The 14,566-nt window shown below is 38.1% G+C and overlaps 1 pseudogene across 1 annotated transcript in view; it reads right to left on the bottom strand.

Annotated features, from left to right (window-relative positions):
• Nucleotides 1-938: 938 nt before the first annotated feature.
• The window catches only part of LOC308610421 (ferritin light chain-like), a 39,570-nt pseudogene continuing 25,942 nt past the window's right edge, over nucleotides 939-14,566 (bottom strand). Inside the window, exon 2 of the transcript in view lies at nucleotides 939-1,463. The product of the transcript in view is annotated as a ferritin light chain-like (transcript). The remainder of the gene's footprint in view (nucleotides 1,464-14,566) is intronic.

Raw genomic sequence — 14,566 nt, 5'->3', positions numbered from 1 at the left:
GAGGGAAGCTGCAGAGTAGAAGAATTGAAGGTCAGTATGTTGATATTGGTCTCAAGCGCATTGATGTACATTTGTGTATTGGGGAAGGGGAGTGAAGCTTGAGAGTGGGCCAGTGGGGAGGGGTAAATATTTTGTGATGCTGTCTACCTATGGGCTTATAAAGTTTATGGCTGCATTAGGAGGACAAGCATTACCATTAGCATGAAAAGTAGGGCAGACCTCAGTTGCAAAAGCTTCTAGCCATACACATAGGGCAATACGTAAATGATACACCTTATTGCATTCACCCATTCACCCTCCCCTGTTCACGCTAATTGGAAATTTCCATCCATTTCAGAGAAGTAACACAACTATCAATCATTTTCCCTGGCACGAATCTTCCAGGAGAAAGAAAATGGAATACACCTAGCGACAGAGCTCACGCACTAGTAGTCCATGTGTCTTAGATTTAATATCTGATGACTAGCTGCATTGAAGCCAAGAGGTGGTTCACAAAGTTGCTGCACATTAGAATCACCTGGGGAACTCTGAGACCTTCCCGTGCCCAGGCTCCTCCCTAGACCTACTGAATCAAAATCTCTGGGGCTGGGACCCAGACACCAATGTTTTTCTTCAAAGCTCTTTAGGTAATTCAAACGAGCAGCAAAGCTTGAGAACCAGCCCAATAATGGGAACAAACTTATTTCACACAGATAAAGTGGGGCAATTCATATGTTAAAAGAACGTGAATATATGTATATATTTCTTTTTTTCACTTTATTCTGTTTGTATTTCAAATAGGCTTTTTTTTTTCCTTCTGCAAAAAACATTATTGTTTCCATTTGGTCCAAGGCTTGGGAGAGGGCTCCAGGGCGGTTACAAAGCTGCCTAGTGGCTGCAGAGCGGGGCTTCAGGCAGAAGCTCTGACGCCAGAGGGTCTCCTCAGACGCGGCTGGACTTCAGAGACTCCTGTTTGGCTCGAGGGTGAGCCTTTCAAAGAGATACTCGCCCAGCACAGCCTGCAGACCAGCCAGCCTGCGGAGGTTGGTCAGGTGGTCTCCCATCTTCTGGATGAGTTTTACCTGCTCCTCCAGGAAGCGGCTCTCCAGGAAATCACAGAACTGGGAGTCTGCACGGGCAGGACCCAGGGCGCGCAGATCCGTTAGTGCCTGGTTCAGATTCTTCTCCCTAAGAATGGCGGCTTCCACAGCATCCTGGGTTTTACCCCACTCATCCTGAGAAGGCTTCTGCGCATCCTGGAAGAGGGCGCGGCCGCAGCACTGGTTTTGCATTTTCAAGAGGCGCTGGGCGCCCTCACACTTCTCCTCAGCCAGTTGGCGAAAAATGTGGCCCATACTGTCCAGAGTCCCATTGTTGCTGTCGAAATAGATGCTCAGAGAGAGGTAAGTGTCCACAGATGCATGTTGAACAGGCGGTGGACGGCGGCCTCCACCTCGGTGGAATAATTCTGACGAACCTGTGAACTCGTGGTTGATCAGTGATAAGGAGCTAAGCTCAAAAACTGGTGTTGGCCTGTCCTGGAGGCTGAGGATAGCTGAGTGTCTGATTCCAAAGGTTGCGAAAGGAAGAAAGGTTGGAAGGTGGTCGGGGGCTGGAGCAAGGAGCGTCCCTGGGTCTGTTCATTCCAAACACTGTTGAAGCAAAAGACAGATCTGCAGGACTGCCGAACGCACTGCCTCAAATAGGCTTTGATATAAATGAACAAGAAGTCCAAGCAAGGACAAAACTTACCCTTCCTCCCACCAAAATAGCTGGTGATACTAGAATCTAGATCTGGGAAGGGATTCTTCCATTGCTTTCTTAACATTCCAAGCCACTAGAGCAGTGGTTCTCAAAGTATGGTCACCTTGTAACCAAGCAGTACCCTATGGGGCCTTCCTAGGACAGACCCATCCCCCATATCCTCTATTGTAGTTTCTCTCTGAAGTACTCAGATAATAGTATCTCAGGCATATTTCTTGAGTTTTCAGATGCTAAAAACCACCACCCAATGGAAGAAATGAACTCCTTGATGATCATGAGCACGTAGCCCTCAGACCTCCTGGCACCTAAGGATGGATAATGTTACCTGCCTTGTGGCCTCAACATCAGCCAATCAGAGGATTGTGCACCAGCTGATCACATGCCCTGGGATGTCCCTCCCTCACCTGGCCTTTAAAAATGCTTTGCTGAAATCCTTTGGAGATTTCAGGGGTTTTGGAACACGGACCACCCCTCTCCTTGCTCGATCCTGCAATAAACCTTTCTCTTCTCCAGACTCCAACCTTTAGGTTTGTTTGGCCTCACTGTGCTTCAGACACATGAACCTGCATTCAGTAACAACTTGACCAGCTTTACCAGCGTCCCCTGATAATGTGTCAGATATTCAAGTTTTAGGGCCCTATCCCAGCCCTATGGAATCAGCAACTCTAGTGGGGCTCAGTGATCTCTGTTATAACAGGCCCTCCATATGATTTTTATTCACCTTAAAGTTTGAAAATATCTGCATTGTCAGCTGGCCAAAGTGTCCACCAGCAGGTGAAGGGGAGTGATGCCTGGAAAAGATAGGGAGTAGCCAAGGCAAGTACAGCAGCATTTGCCGTGGTAGTAATGGAGAATGCCTTTTCTCCACTGGTTGGCACAGACTAGTATCTGGGAGCAGTGGCAGGGTTATTTAGGATGCTTTACAATTCAATGTAGTGACCGCTGTCCTGGTTTGCCAGGGACTTCCCCTGTGTGAACACTTAAAACCTCATCCTGGCAAACCCCTTAGCCCTGGATTTGAAAAACTTAGGGAATAACATGAAATTTAGGGGAAACATGATCTAGGATTTGGGCGAGTCACAAGTGCTAATTACAGCTAAGCAAGTATGGTCAGCATCTAGCCTTCTTTACCCCTTTGTGGGAAGGTAAATCTGATTGGGTGAAAGGACTTATTGTTAAGAAATCTTTGTAGAAACATCCCCTTCTGCTTAGTCTGCTGGTTCTCAGTTCTGGCTAGACACTGGCATCGTCTGAGGAGATTTAAAGTTATTTTATTGGTCTAGGATGACCAACAGTCAGTGTGAGGGTTTTTAAAAAGTGCTTCAGATGATTCTAATATGCAGCCAAATTTAGGTGCCACTGCTTAAGCTTTTGAACCACTGCTACATATTTTCACCTCATCTTCCTATGAGAATATCCAACTGTAGTTGAGGTTTGTTTGTTTTTCTTTTTCTTTTTTTAACTCTCTTATTATAAGATTTACTGTCTTAAATAAGATTGAATGTACAGAAAATCCTGCTAGTCCATCTGGTACAGCTAGATACTTAGAATAATATCGTTAAGATATATACCATTTAAGTACTGTGACTGGCCTTTTTAAAATTAACATATGCATTGAATTAGTACAATCTCTTTTGAAGTTGTCATGTTGGGGAGCTATACCTGTAATCTGCTGCCATTGCTAAATATCTGGACAACTCTTATTAGGAATTGTTTTTAAAAATCTTTAGGGATTAAAACCAAGAGTGCTGTATTATTTGTACTGGGACCACAAAAACCTCACAAAGTTTCCCCACTGTACCTTCTACCCCCATCTCTAACCCTTGGCAACTTCTAATCTGTTCTCTATCTCCACAGTTTTGTTATTTTAAGAATAATACGTAAACATAATCATGAATTACTTAATCTTCGGAGATTGGCTTTTAAAAATTTTTTCTTCAGCATCATTCCCTTGAAGTTCATTTTAATTTTTGCATATATTAATAATTTGTTCCTTTTCGTTGCTCCGTAGTATTCTATCATAAGATTTTATCACAATTTGTTTCAACATTCATCCATTGAAAGACATTTGGGTAGTTGCCAGTTATTGGCTATGATAAATAAAACTGCTATGAACATTTATGTGTAAGTTTCTGTGGGAACTTAATTAAGTTTTTGTTTCTTTTGGATAAATGCTCAAGAGTACAAGTACTGCGTTGTAGGGTGAATCTACTTTTAGGATTAAAAGAGACTGTCAAGCTGTTTCTCAGAGTGGCTAAACCATTTTATTTTCCCACCAGTGACGTGATATAACTTTTCTACGTACTCGCCAGCATTTGATGTTGTCACTATAATTTTAGTTATTCTCTGATATCTCATTATGGTCTTAATTTGCATTTCCCTAATGCTAATGATGTTGAGCATCTTTTCATGTGCTTCTTTGCCATGTGTATATTCTCTTCCATGAAATGTCTGTTCCTGTCCTCTGCCTATTTTCTAGTTGGATTTTTTTAAGTTGTTTGGAGAGTTCTTTGTATATTATAGATACAAGTCATCTGTCTCATATGGGATTTTCAAATATGTTTTCCCACTGTGTAATCTGAGTTTTCATCCACTTAAAAGGATCTTCTATGAAGCATTTTTAACTCATTTTGATGAGATACAATTTATCAGTTTTTGCTTTTATTGATCATACTTTCGGTGTCAAGTCTAAGAATTATTCACCTAGTTCTAGATGCCAAAGATTTTCTATTTTTTTTTCTAAAAATGTCCTGCTTTTACATTTAAGATTATGATCCACTTTGATTTAATTTTTGTGTAAGGTGTGGAGGTTTAGGTTAAGGTTCATTTTTTGTTTGTTTTTGTCAAGGGATGTCCAACTGTTTCAGTACCATTTTTTGAAATGTCTATTCTTCCTTGATAGCATTTGCACTGCTGTCAAAAACAGGTTAAATGTATTTATGTCAGTCTATTTCTGGGTTCTCTATTCCATTCCATTGATCTATGTATCTACCCTCCAAAATTACTGCAAAGTCTTGAAATTGGGTGGATTAATTCCTCCCATTTTAATCTTCCTTTACAAATTGTTTTAGCTATTCTTCAGCCTCTTCTTACCATACAAATCTTAGAAAAAGCTTGTCTATATCCGCAAAAACCTTGAGGGCATTTTAAGAGTAATTGTGTTAAGCCTCTTAACTTGGGGAGAATTGACATCTTTATTATGTTGTGTTTCCTAATCCATGAACAAGGTATGTCTCCCTATTTGTTTGGGACTTTAAAATTTTTCTTCATCAGCATTTTGTAATTTTCAGTATAGAGGTCCTATAAATGTCCTATTGGGCTTGTATTTAAGTATTTATTTAGGTCAGTTGTAAATGGCATCACATATTTTAATTTAAGCTTCTACACATTTGTTATTAATATATAATGTGATAAAATTGTGTTGATCTTGTACTCTAAAACATTTACAAACTAATATTATTTCTCAAGCTTTTTGTGGATTCCTTGGTATTTTCTCCATTTAGATTATCATGTCCTCTTCAGACACAGACAGTTTTACTTTTCCTTAGGCAATATAATAGGATATATTACTCTTCAACATTCAGTAGGATATATTCCTTCCTATTCAACATAGTAGGAATAGTCCTTTTATCCTTTAAATGAACTTTTTAAAAATTTAACTTTTAAATGTATGTATTTATTTATTTTTGCTTTATTTTCTTACTAGAACCTCCAGTAATACATTTAATAAAAGTGGTGAGAGCAGATATCTGTGCCTTGTTTCTGATCTTACAGAGAAAGCATTCAGTCTTTCACGGTTAAATATAATCTCGGTATAGGTTGTTTGTAGATCATCTTTATGAGTTTCAGTATGTTCCTTTTCTATTCCTAGTTTGCTTGGAGTTCTTTTTTCTTCTTTTTTTAAAATCATGAATGGGATTGGATTTTGTCAAGTGCTTTCTCTGCATTATTGGATAGGATCACATGACTTTTCCCTTTAATCTATTGGATATGGTGGATAACATTGTTTGATTTTAAAATATTTAACCAACTTTGCATAACTAGAATAAATGCCACTTGGTCATGGTATATTATTCTTTTTATATATTTCTGGATTTAATTTGCTAATATTTGGCAGAGGATTTTTACAGCCAATTTCATAAAAAATATTGGTCTGTAGTTTTCTTCTTTCTATCGTATCCCTGTCCGGTTTTGGTATCAAGGTAATACTGGCTTCATAAATTTAATTAGGAACTGTTCCTTCTACTTCTATTTCTTATCAAATCATGTAAAATTGGTGTTAATTCTTTATGTCTTGGGTAAAAGTGAAACATCTAAGCCTGAATATTCCTTTTGGGAGTTTTTAAATGAAAAAACAGTGTTTCTAATGGTTACAGGAAAACTGAGATTATCTATTTCATCTTGGCTGAGTTTTGGTAGTTTTGAGTGTAGAAGCATTGGCCCATTTCACCTACATTTTTCAATTTATAGTGTAGACTTGCTCATAACAACTTGTTCCTCATTAACCTGCAGGATATGCCATGGTATCCCTGGTTGCATTTCTGATATCTGTGATTTGTGCCATCCATCTTTTTATCTTTATCAGTCTTGCTAGATCTTTATTGATTAGATTGTTTATTTCCAAGAACCAGCCTTTTGTTTCATTGATTTTCCCCCCTATTTTCCTGTTTTCAGTTTCATGGATTTCTATTTCATCTTTATTATTTCCTTCTTTCTGCTTGTTTAGTGTTTTTTCCTCTTCCCTTTTTACTGTTGTAATATAGAAAATTAGATTATTGCTTTGAAACACTTTCTTTCCCAATTTAGTGCTATAGACTTCTCTTTCAGCATTGCTTTCACTTCATTCTGCAAACTTTGATCTGTTATATCTCCATTTCCTTTTATTCTATGCATTAAAAAATATTTCCTTGATGCTGTCTTTTTTACCCATGAGTTATTTGGAATTGTGATGTTTAGTTTTCACGTGATTGAAGATTTTCCTGTTGTCTTTCTGTTATTGATTTCTAGTCTGATTCCATTATGGCTAGAGAACATACTCTATGATTTTAATTCTTTTAAATCTGCTAACTTTTTATGAATATATAAATGAAAGAAATAAGAAAACCTCTGAGTCTTAGCATCCAACACTTAGGCACATTACAATTTAAATCTGCTAAGGTTCTTTTTATTGCCCAGTATATAGTATATGAGTGAATATTCCATGGACACTTGAATATGTATTCTGCTGTTACTGAGTGTGTTCTTTAAATGTCAGTTATATCCTATTGATTGATGATGTTTTCATTTCTTCCATATTCTTGCTGATTTTTCTCTCTGGTAGTTCTATAAATTGCTGTGCTGAAGTCTCAAATAATAATTGTGGATTTAAAATTTTCTCCTTTTACTACTTTTTTCAGTGTTTGCTTCATGTATTTTGAAGTTCTGTTGTTTGGTGCACACACATTTTGTATCATTGGGTCATCTAGGTGGATTATTCCTGTTATCTTTATGTAATGACCCTGTTTGCCCCTAATAATTTCCTTTGCTCTGAAGTCTACTTTATCTGATATTAATATAGCCATTCCTACTTTTTCTGATTAACGTTCACATGATATATCATTATCTTCCTTTTACTTTGAACTCCCTATATCATGATGTTTAAAGTAAACTTCTTATAGACAGTATATAGTTGGATCATGCTTGTGAATTTTTAATCTACTCTTCCAATCTCTGTCTTTGACTTGGTTATTTAGATCATTTACAGTTAATGTAATTATTGCTATGTTAAAGATTAGGTCTACCATTTTATTTTTTGTTTTGTCTTTTACCTTAGTTTCTCAATCCTGTGTTTCTCTTATTTTGCCTGGTGGGTTACTTAAACATTTTTTAATAAGTCCATTTTAATTTAATTTATTTATAATCATTTGTGTATACTGTTTGTATAGTTTTCTTAGTGGTTACTTTTGGCATCACAGTATACATATGTAACTTACCATAGCCTACTGGAATCAGTGTTTTATTACTTCAAGTGAAGTTTCAAAATTTTACTTCCATTTAGTCTCTTAATATTCCCCAGTTTTAAAGTATGATTTTCTGTAGTATTTCCTTTCTCTACATTGAGAACCACATCAGATGGTGTCATAATATTTGCTTTGACCATCAGATAGTATTTAAGAAACTCATGAGGCTAATGATAGTCTCTTATATTTACCCCATTTGTTTTCACCCATTCCATTGTTCCCCTTTTCTTTCTGAAGTTCCCAGTCTTCTGTTATTGTTTTTTTTTTATGTTTTCATAACATTAGGTGATATCTGGGCTTTCCAGTGCCATTGGATATGAGTTTCAGGAAACACTGAGTCTGGCTCACTTAATGCTGCTGAGTTGGAGGGTTTGTATATGTTGGGCCTGTTGGCGCAGCAGGTGCTAGCAGATTAGACTAATGTTGATGGGACTAGTGCCACAGGAGGATGGGTTCCCATTCAGGCTATGCTGCTGCTACAGTAGATCAAGTCCCCCTCTACTCCAAGTGTGGGGCAGTGACCTGCTGCTGTCACTGCTTTGTATTAGGCTGCTTTTGCCTCAGGTGTGTGGTGGGATCCCTTGGAAGCTGCTGCTGCTGTCAATCACAAGGTTAAATTCATTTCAGAAATACTTAAGTATAAATATATAGCCTGGCTCCTGTAGGACCCCTGTAATAGTTTTTTATTGCTTTCATACAAATTACCACAAATATAGTGACTCAAAACAATGTAAATTGATTACCTTACAAGTCTGACATTGGTCTCAATTGAGTAAAGTAAAAGTGTTGGCAGGATCGACAGATGAATGGATAAAGATGTGGCACATATATACAATGGAATATTACTTAGCCATAAAAAGAAATGAAATTGAGTTATTTGTAGTGAGGTGGATTGACCTAGAGACTGTCCTACAGAGTGAAGTAAGTCAGAAAGAGAAAAACAAATACCGTATGCTAACACATATATATGGAATCTAAAAAAAAGAAAAAATGGTTATGAAGAACCTAGGGGGCAGGGCAGGAATAAAGACGCAGCCGTAGAGAGTGGACTTGTGGATACAGGAAGGGGGAAGGGTAATCTGGGATGAAGTGAGAGAGTGGCATGGACTTATATACACTACCAAATGTAAAATAGATAGCTAGTGGGAAGCAGCTGCAAAGCACAGGGAGATCAGCTCTGTGCTTTGTGTCCACCTACAAGGGTGCGATCGGGAATGGAGGGTGGTAGGGAGATGCAAGAGGGAGGAGATATGGGGATATATGTATACGTATAGCTGATTCACTTTGTTATGAAGCAGAAACTAACACACCATTGTAAATCAGTTATACTCCAATATAGATGGTTAAAAAAGAAAAAAAAGTGTTGGCAGAGCTACATTCTTTTCTGGAGGCTCTTAGGGGTGTTTCTGTTCCCTGGACTTTATCCGCTTCCAGCGGTCACTTGTAGTCCTTGACTCAGAGTCCCCTTTCTCCACCTACAAAACCCAAAATGTTGAATCTCTCTGATTCTGCTTCTATTAAGACATCTCTCTCTTTCTCTTTCTACAGTTGGGAATGGTTTTCTACTTTTAAGGACTCATGCAATTAGATTTGTTCCATGAGGTAATCCAGGATAATCTTTCTCAAGGTCTGTAACTTCAGTCATATCTGCAAAGTCCTCTTCACCATGTAAGGTAACATATTAATAGGTTCTAGGGATTAGGGTGAGGGCATTTTTAGGAGCCATTATGCTGCCTACCACACCCTTAACAAGTGACCTTGAGAAAATTACTAAGATTTTTAAAGCCTTACTTTCCTCAAACATAAAATGGAAAGAAAGCTAACTAGTTAATATCATGAAAGTGAAACAGTATATATGAAATCAACTAATTCAAAAAATGAGATTTCTTCTTTTTCTTTATGATTTACATGATTCTCAGAGTTCGGTTACTTGAAGAGTTACTTTTTTTTTAAACAGAACTAAGGAATTTCAGGGTTCAGGTGCTGTAAGATTGTCTGAATTATCTGAGTAACAATTAGCTAAGCACAGGTGTAAAGCATTTGATTTACTCCCTGGTTTTCTTTATCTTCTCATCCCAGTAAATGCATATCCCTTTTCTAGCTCCAGCCAGTAGAGTCAGAGCTTGTTTTACTGTTTAACTAAAGTTCAATTTAAATTCTCTCTACATCTCCAGATTCTCGGCCCTGGTTGCATATTATAATCACCTGGGGAGATTTCAAGAACTACCGATGCCAAATTTCTACCTATCATGGATATTTGAGGAGGGACCTGGAATGAAATGCTCTAGCTTATGGTTTTTGGAACCAAATCATAGTCTACACTGAGCCAAATTATTTGTGAGATCACCTCTAAAAAGGAATTTATCTGTGGTGACTAATGCTCTTCCTTTGTCAGTATGCTTGATTTGTCCCTCTTTGGGGGAAAAAAAGAGGGGGAAAAAACCCCCAGCAGTTGTGCTCCCTGAATTATAACCTGATGCTTTGGAATTAGTGTTGGCTTAGAGCGCACATCTTCGGATACCCATTCTCTCTCCTGCTTCCTTGCATGAACTTATATCCTTGGGCAGTGTTTCATCCACCACCCTCTTTTGCTTCTAATCTTAGCAAGTAAAGTCTCCCCTTAATGAAATAGCATTTCATGAGGCTTACTGGGAGCATAGGTCTGTTCCAGACCTATCCTATGTTAGCTAAAGCAGATATAAGTGATGTATTTTTGGCATTCATCCTTGTGGGTTGGAAAGAGAAGACAGAATTTTATCCTTTAGGTGTCATCGGACTGGACAAATGGGCTCTTTCCCTCTGCTGCCTATCATGTAAAAACCTGAGGGTGTTACCTCTAGAAGGTATCTTCTAGTTATCAAAATAGTTCAGATAAGTCAAATTTCTCAGTAAAAGATGACAAAACTATGGCTTAGGTGGTTAATTTTCTATGTCAATTTGTCTGGGCCACCATGCCCAGTTATTTGGTCAGATATTATTCTGGATATTTCTGTGATGGTGTTTTCGTGTTTTTTACAATTTTTATTTATTTATTTATTTATATTTTTGGCTGCGTTGGGTCTTCGTTGTCACACGTGGTCTTTCTCTATTTGCAGCAAGCAAGGGCTACTCTTTGTTGTGGTGTGCAGGCTTCTCATTGTGGTGGCTTCTCTTGTTGCAGAGCATGGGCTCTAGGTACACGGGCTCAGTAGCTGTGGTGCACGGGCTTATTTGCTCCACGGCACATGGGATCTTCCCAGACCAGGGCTCAAACCTGTGTCCCCTGCATTTGCAAGCGGATTCTTAACCACTGCGCCACCAGGGTAGTCTCCGTGATGGTGTTTTGGATGAAATTCATATTTAAATTGGTGTTGGACTTCGAGTAAAGCAGATTATCCTCCATAGTATGGGTGCGCCTCATCCAATCAGTTGAAGCTCTTAATAAAACAAAGACTGACCTCCCTGTCGCAAAAAGGAATTCTGCCAGAAGACCTACAGAAATTGAACTGCAACTCTTCCTAGAGTCTCTAGACAGCCTAACCTGCAGATTTTGAATTGACCAAGCCTCTATTATTGTGTGAACCAATTGTTTAAAATCTCTCTCTCTCTTTCTCTATCTTTATATAGATATGGATATAGATCTAGGTATCATTATTGATATCTAGATCTATATCTATCAATATATATGGGCACATTGTATACACATGCTGTTGGTTCTGTTTTTCTGGAGAAGCTTGACTAATATAGTGGCCCATATAAATAAAAGGATGAACCCAAGTTCACCCAGGTAGAAATTAGTACAATGAGAACTGGAACTTAAGGCCTCATGACTCATTCAGCTGTGAACACTGACCCAGAACTGGGGTCCTCAAACTCTGGCCCACTGATCAGATCTCGCTTGACTCCTGGTTTTGTACATAACATTTTGCTTGAACACAGCCACACCCATTCATTAATGTATGGTGCATGGCTGTTTCTGTGCTACAGCAGCAGATAGGCAGTTGCAACGGAGAGGTATGGTACACAAAATCCAAAATATTTACTATCTGACCCTTTACAGAAAAGATCTGCTGACCCTTGCTCTAGGATGCCATCTGATTTCTGATAACACAGAGGAGAATAATTCATGCACATTGGGGTTGATTGTTAATCTTCTGTCCTCCTTAGGTCAAAGATCTCTTAAATGCTCACCCTTGCAATAGCCAGCTTGGGGAGCATTGTCTGAGGATGCAGAAACATTTCTTGCCAGGTCTTTCCAATCCACACTGCTCCCTGACTATGGTTCTTAAAACCTATTTTAAAAAAAATTTTTATTGGAATATAGTTGATTTACAGTGTTGTGTTAATTTCACGTGTACAGCAAAGTGAATCCGTTATACATATACATATATCCACTTTTAGGTTTTTTTAGAGTCATTTCCAAATAGCCCATTACAGAGTATTGAGTGGAGTTCCCTGTGCTAATAAGAAGAGCAGGTTCTTATTAGTTATCTATTTTATGTATAGCAGTGTGTATATTTCAGCCCCAATCTCCCAATTTAGCCTCCCCACCACAATCCCCTGGTAACCCTAAGTTTGTTTTCTACATCCCTGCCTCTACTTCTAAAACCTGTCTATTTTAACCAACTACCACTCATTGCTTACTGTCTCTGGCTTCATGTACTTCATAATAAATCTGCCTCTTGTTCAATCCTGGATGACATGTTCCAAAGACTGAGATAATATCTTATTCTACATAACTTGTGCTTGATATTGTCTAACTTGGGGTCTTTATCTATGTCCCAAAGAAGACAGTCACACTCTGTCTTCTAGTACTACTAATAATACCACATTTTATGTCATGAATTTGACCCAATGCACTGAACTATCCCTTTAGAAACTGTATGCAACCTGTCACTGGGTTTTAGCACCGGGATAGAGCTCAAATTAGTGTTCATATTTAAACAAATCTACTTGACCAGAAACTTTTTGTCTCACCATTTATTTTATTACACAAGTAACTTCTCTCTTTGCATCTATGATGTAAATATTTTTGATTTCCTAAATTATCTGGAAAATTATTTAGAGCTTCCATTTCAGTAGGCATTGGAATTGCTGTGTTATGACTATTTCATTATTTTATTTCCAATGTTAAATTAGGCTTCAAGCTTTGGCCAAGAGTAGACAGGAAAGGGTTTTAAAAGAAATGAAGAATGGGAAAGACTTCTGATGCAACGGAGACTTAATAAAGATTTGCTTTTGAATCAAGAATTTATAATAAAGGTTTGAATTTGAATCAATAAGTTATGTCATTGCAAAATAGCTCCCTGGTAAAATTCCATTCTTTTGTAATCATTAAGTACAGAAATTAACCATCAAAATATGCAGTGATCTTTTTCATTTTCTAAAAACAAACCTATATCTAGATGAGAGGAGAATTCATTTCATAACTCAGGCTCTGGACTTACGACTCCAAGTCCTGTTTTCTTTCAACCATGCCTGCTAAGTTTCTGTCTACCTTCTTGAGCATGAGGTAATGGCTTCAGCTTTCATCTCCTTACTCAGTATATAGCTTGGTGACTAAGAGTAAGGGATCTAAACCTTGAGAACTTGGGTTCCAATCTTGACTCTAAAATTTACTTGTTGAGTACTCTTGAGCATGTTATCTGTTTTTGCCTCAGTTTTCTCATCTATAATATAGAGATAACATTACTTCTCTCAGCGAGTTGCTATGAGGGTTAAAAAAATTCATACAATGCAAGAATTTATCAGTTCTTGGAACACAATAAATACTGAAAAGAAATGTTAGCCATTATCAAGGGCCCCTCATTTTATGGATAATATAGATTAGTTTATATAGGTCTAATATTTACATATACATAACTATTTTGTACCTATATGTGTGTATACGTTCTTCTTAGAAATTGAGCAGTCAACATTCACATCTAAAAGTATGTGCTCTGTGAAATGTAGATCTCCTGTGTACAGACACAGTGCTGTAGTTATCTATTGCTACATAATAAAGAAGTCCAAACTTAGTGGTGAAATAAACAAAAATTGTAATATGTGCCCAGATTCTGTGGGTCAGCGATTCAAACAGTACGCAGAGGAGATGGCTTGTCTCTACTCTGTGACTGATGTCTGAAACCTCAGCTCATGAGGATTCAAATGGCTGGGGCTGCAATCATCTAGATAATTTTAATTCACATGTCTGGCCCTTGAGATGGGATGACTTGAACACTGTGCCCAACAAAGACTGTTGCCTGGAGTGCCTATAGATGGCTGCCCATGTGGCTTGGACTTCTCATAACGTGGTAGTTAGGATTCAAGATAGAGTATCCCAAGAATGAGCGTTCAGGGTTGAAGCATTCCAGGAGAATCATGCAAAAGCTGCATGACCTTTTATGACCTAGTCTTAGATGTTACATAGTATCACTTTATACTATTGCAGGCGTTGGAGACCTTTTTCCATAAAGTGTCAGACGGTCAATATTTTAGGCTTTACACGCCATACAGTCTCTTTTGCAACTACTTAGCTCCGCTGCTGTGATGTGAAAACAGACACAAACAATACATATACTAAGGAACATGGCTGTGTTCCAATAAAGCTTCATTTATAAAAGCCGGTAGAGGCCTAGATTTGGCCCACCAGCCATAATTTACTGACCCCTGCTCTACTGTTTGAAGCCATGGAAAGCCTGCCCAAATTCAAGGGAAAATGCCCACATCTGGATGTGAAGAATGGCAACGAATCTGAGACCCTGTATTAAAACCACTACATATGGGATACTTAGAAGAAGATCTGTCTGCATACCTTGTTTCTCCCATGTATGGTGGATATGAGGTATTGGGACATGTTACATCTC

Source organism: Mesoplodon bidens, assembly GCF_964165515.1.
Source record: "Mesoplodon bidens genome assembly, contig: HAP1_SCAFFOLD_752, whole genome shotgun sequence".
In the NCBI taxonomy this organism is placed as follows: Eukaryota; Metazoa; Chordata; class Mammalia; order Artiodactyla; family Ziphiidae; genus Mesoplodon; species Mesoplodon bidens.
This window is presented reverse-complemented; position numbering and strand designations above follow the sequence as displayed.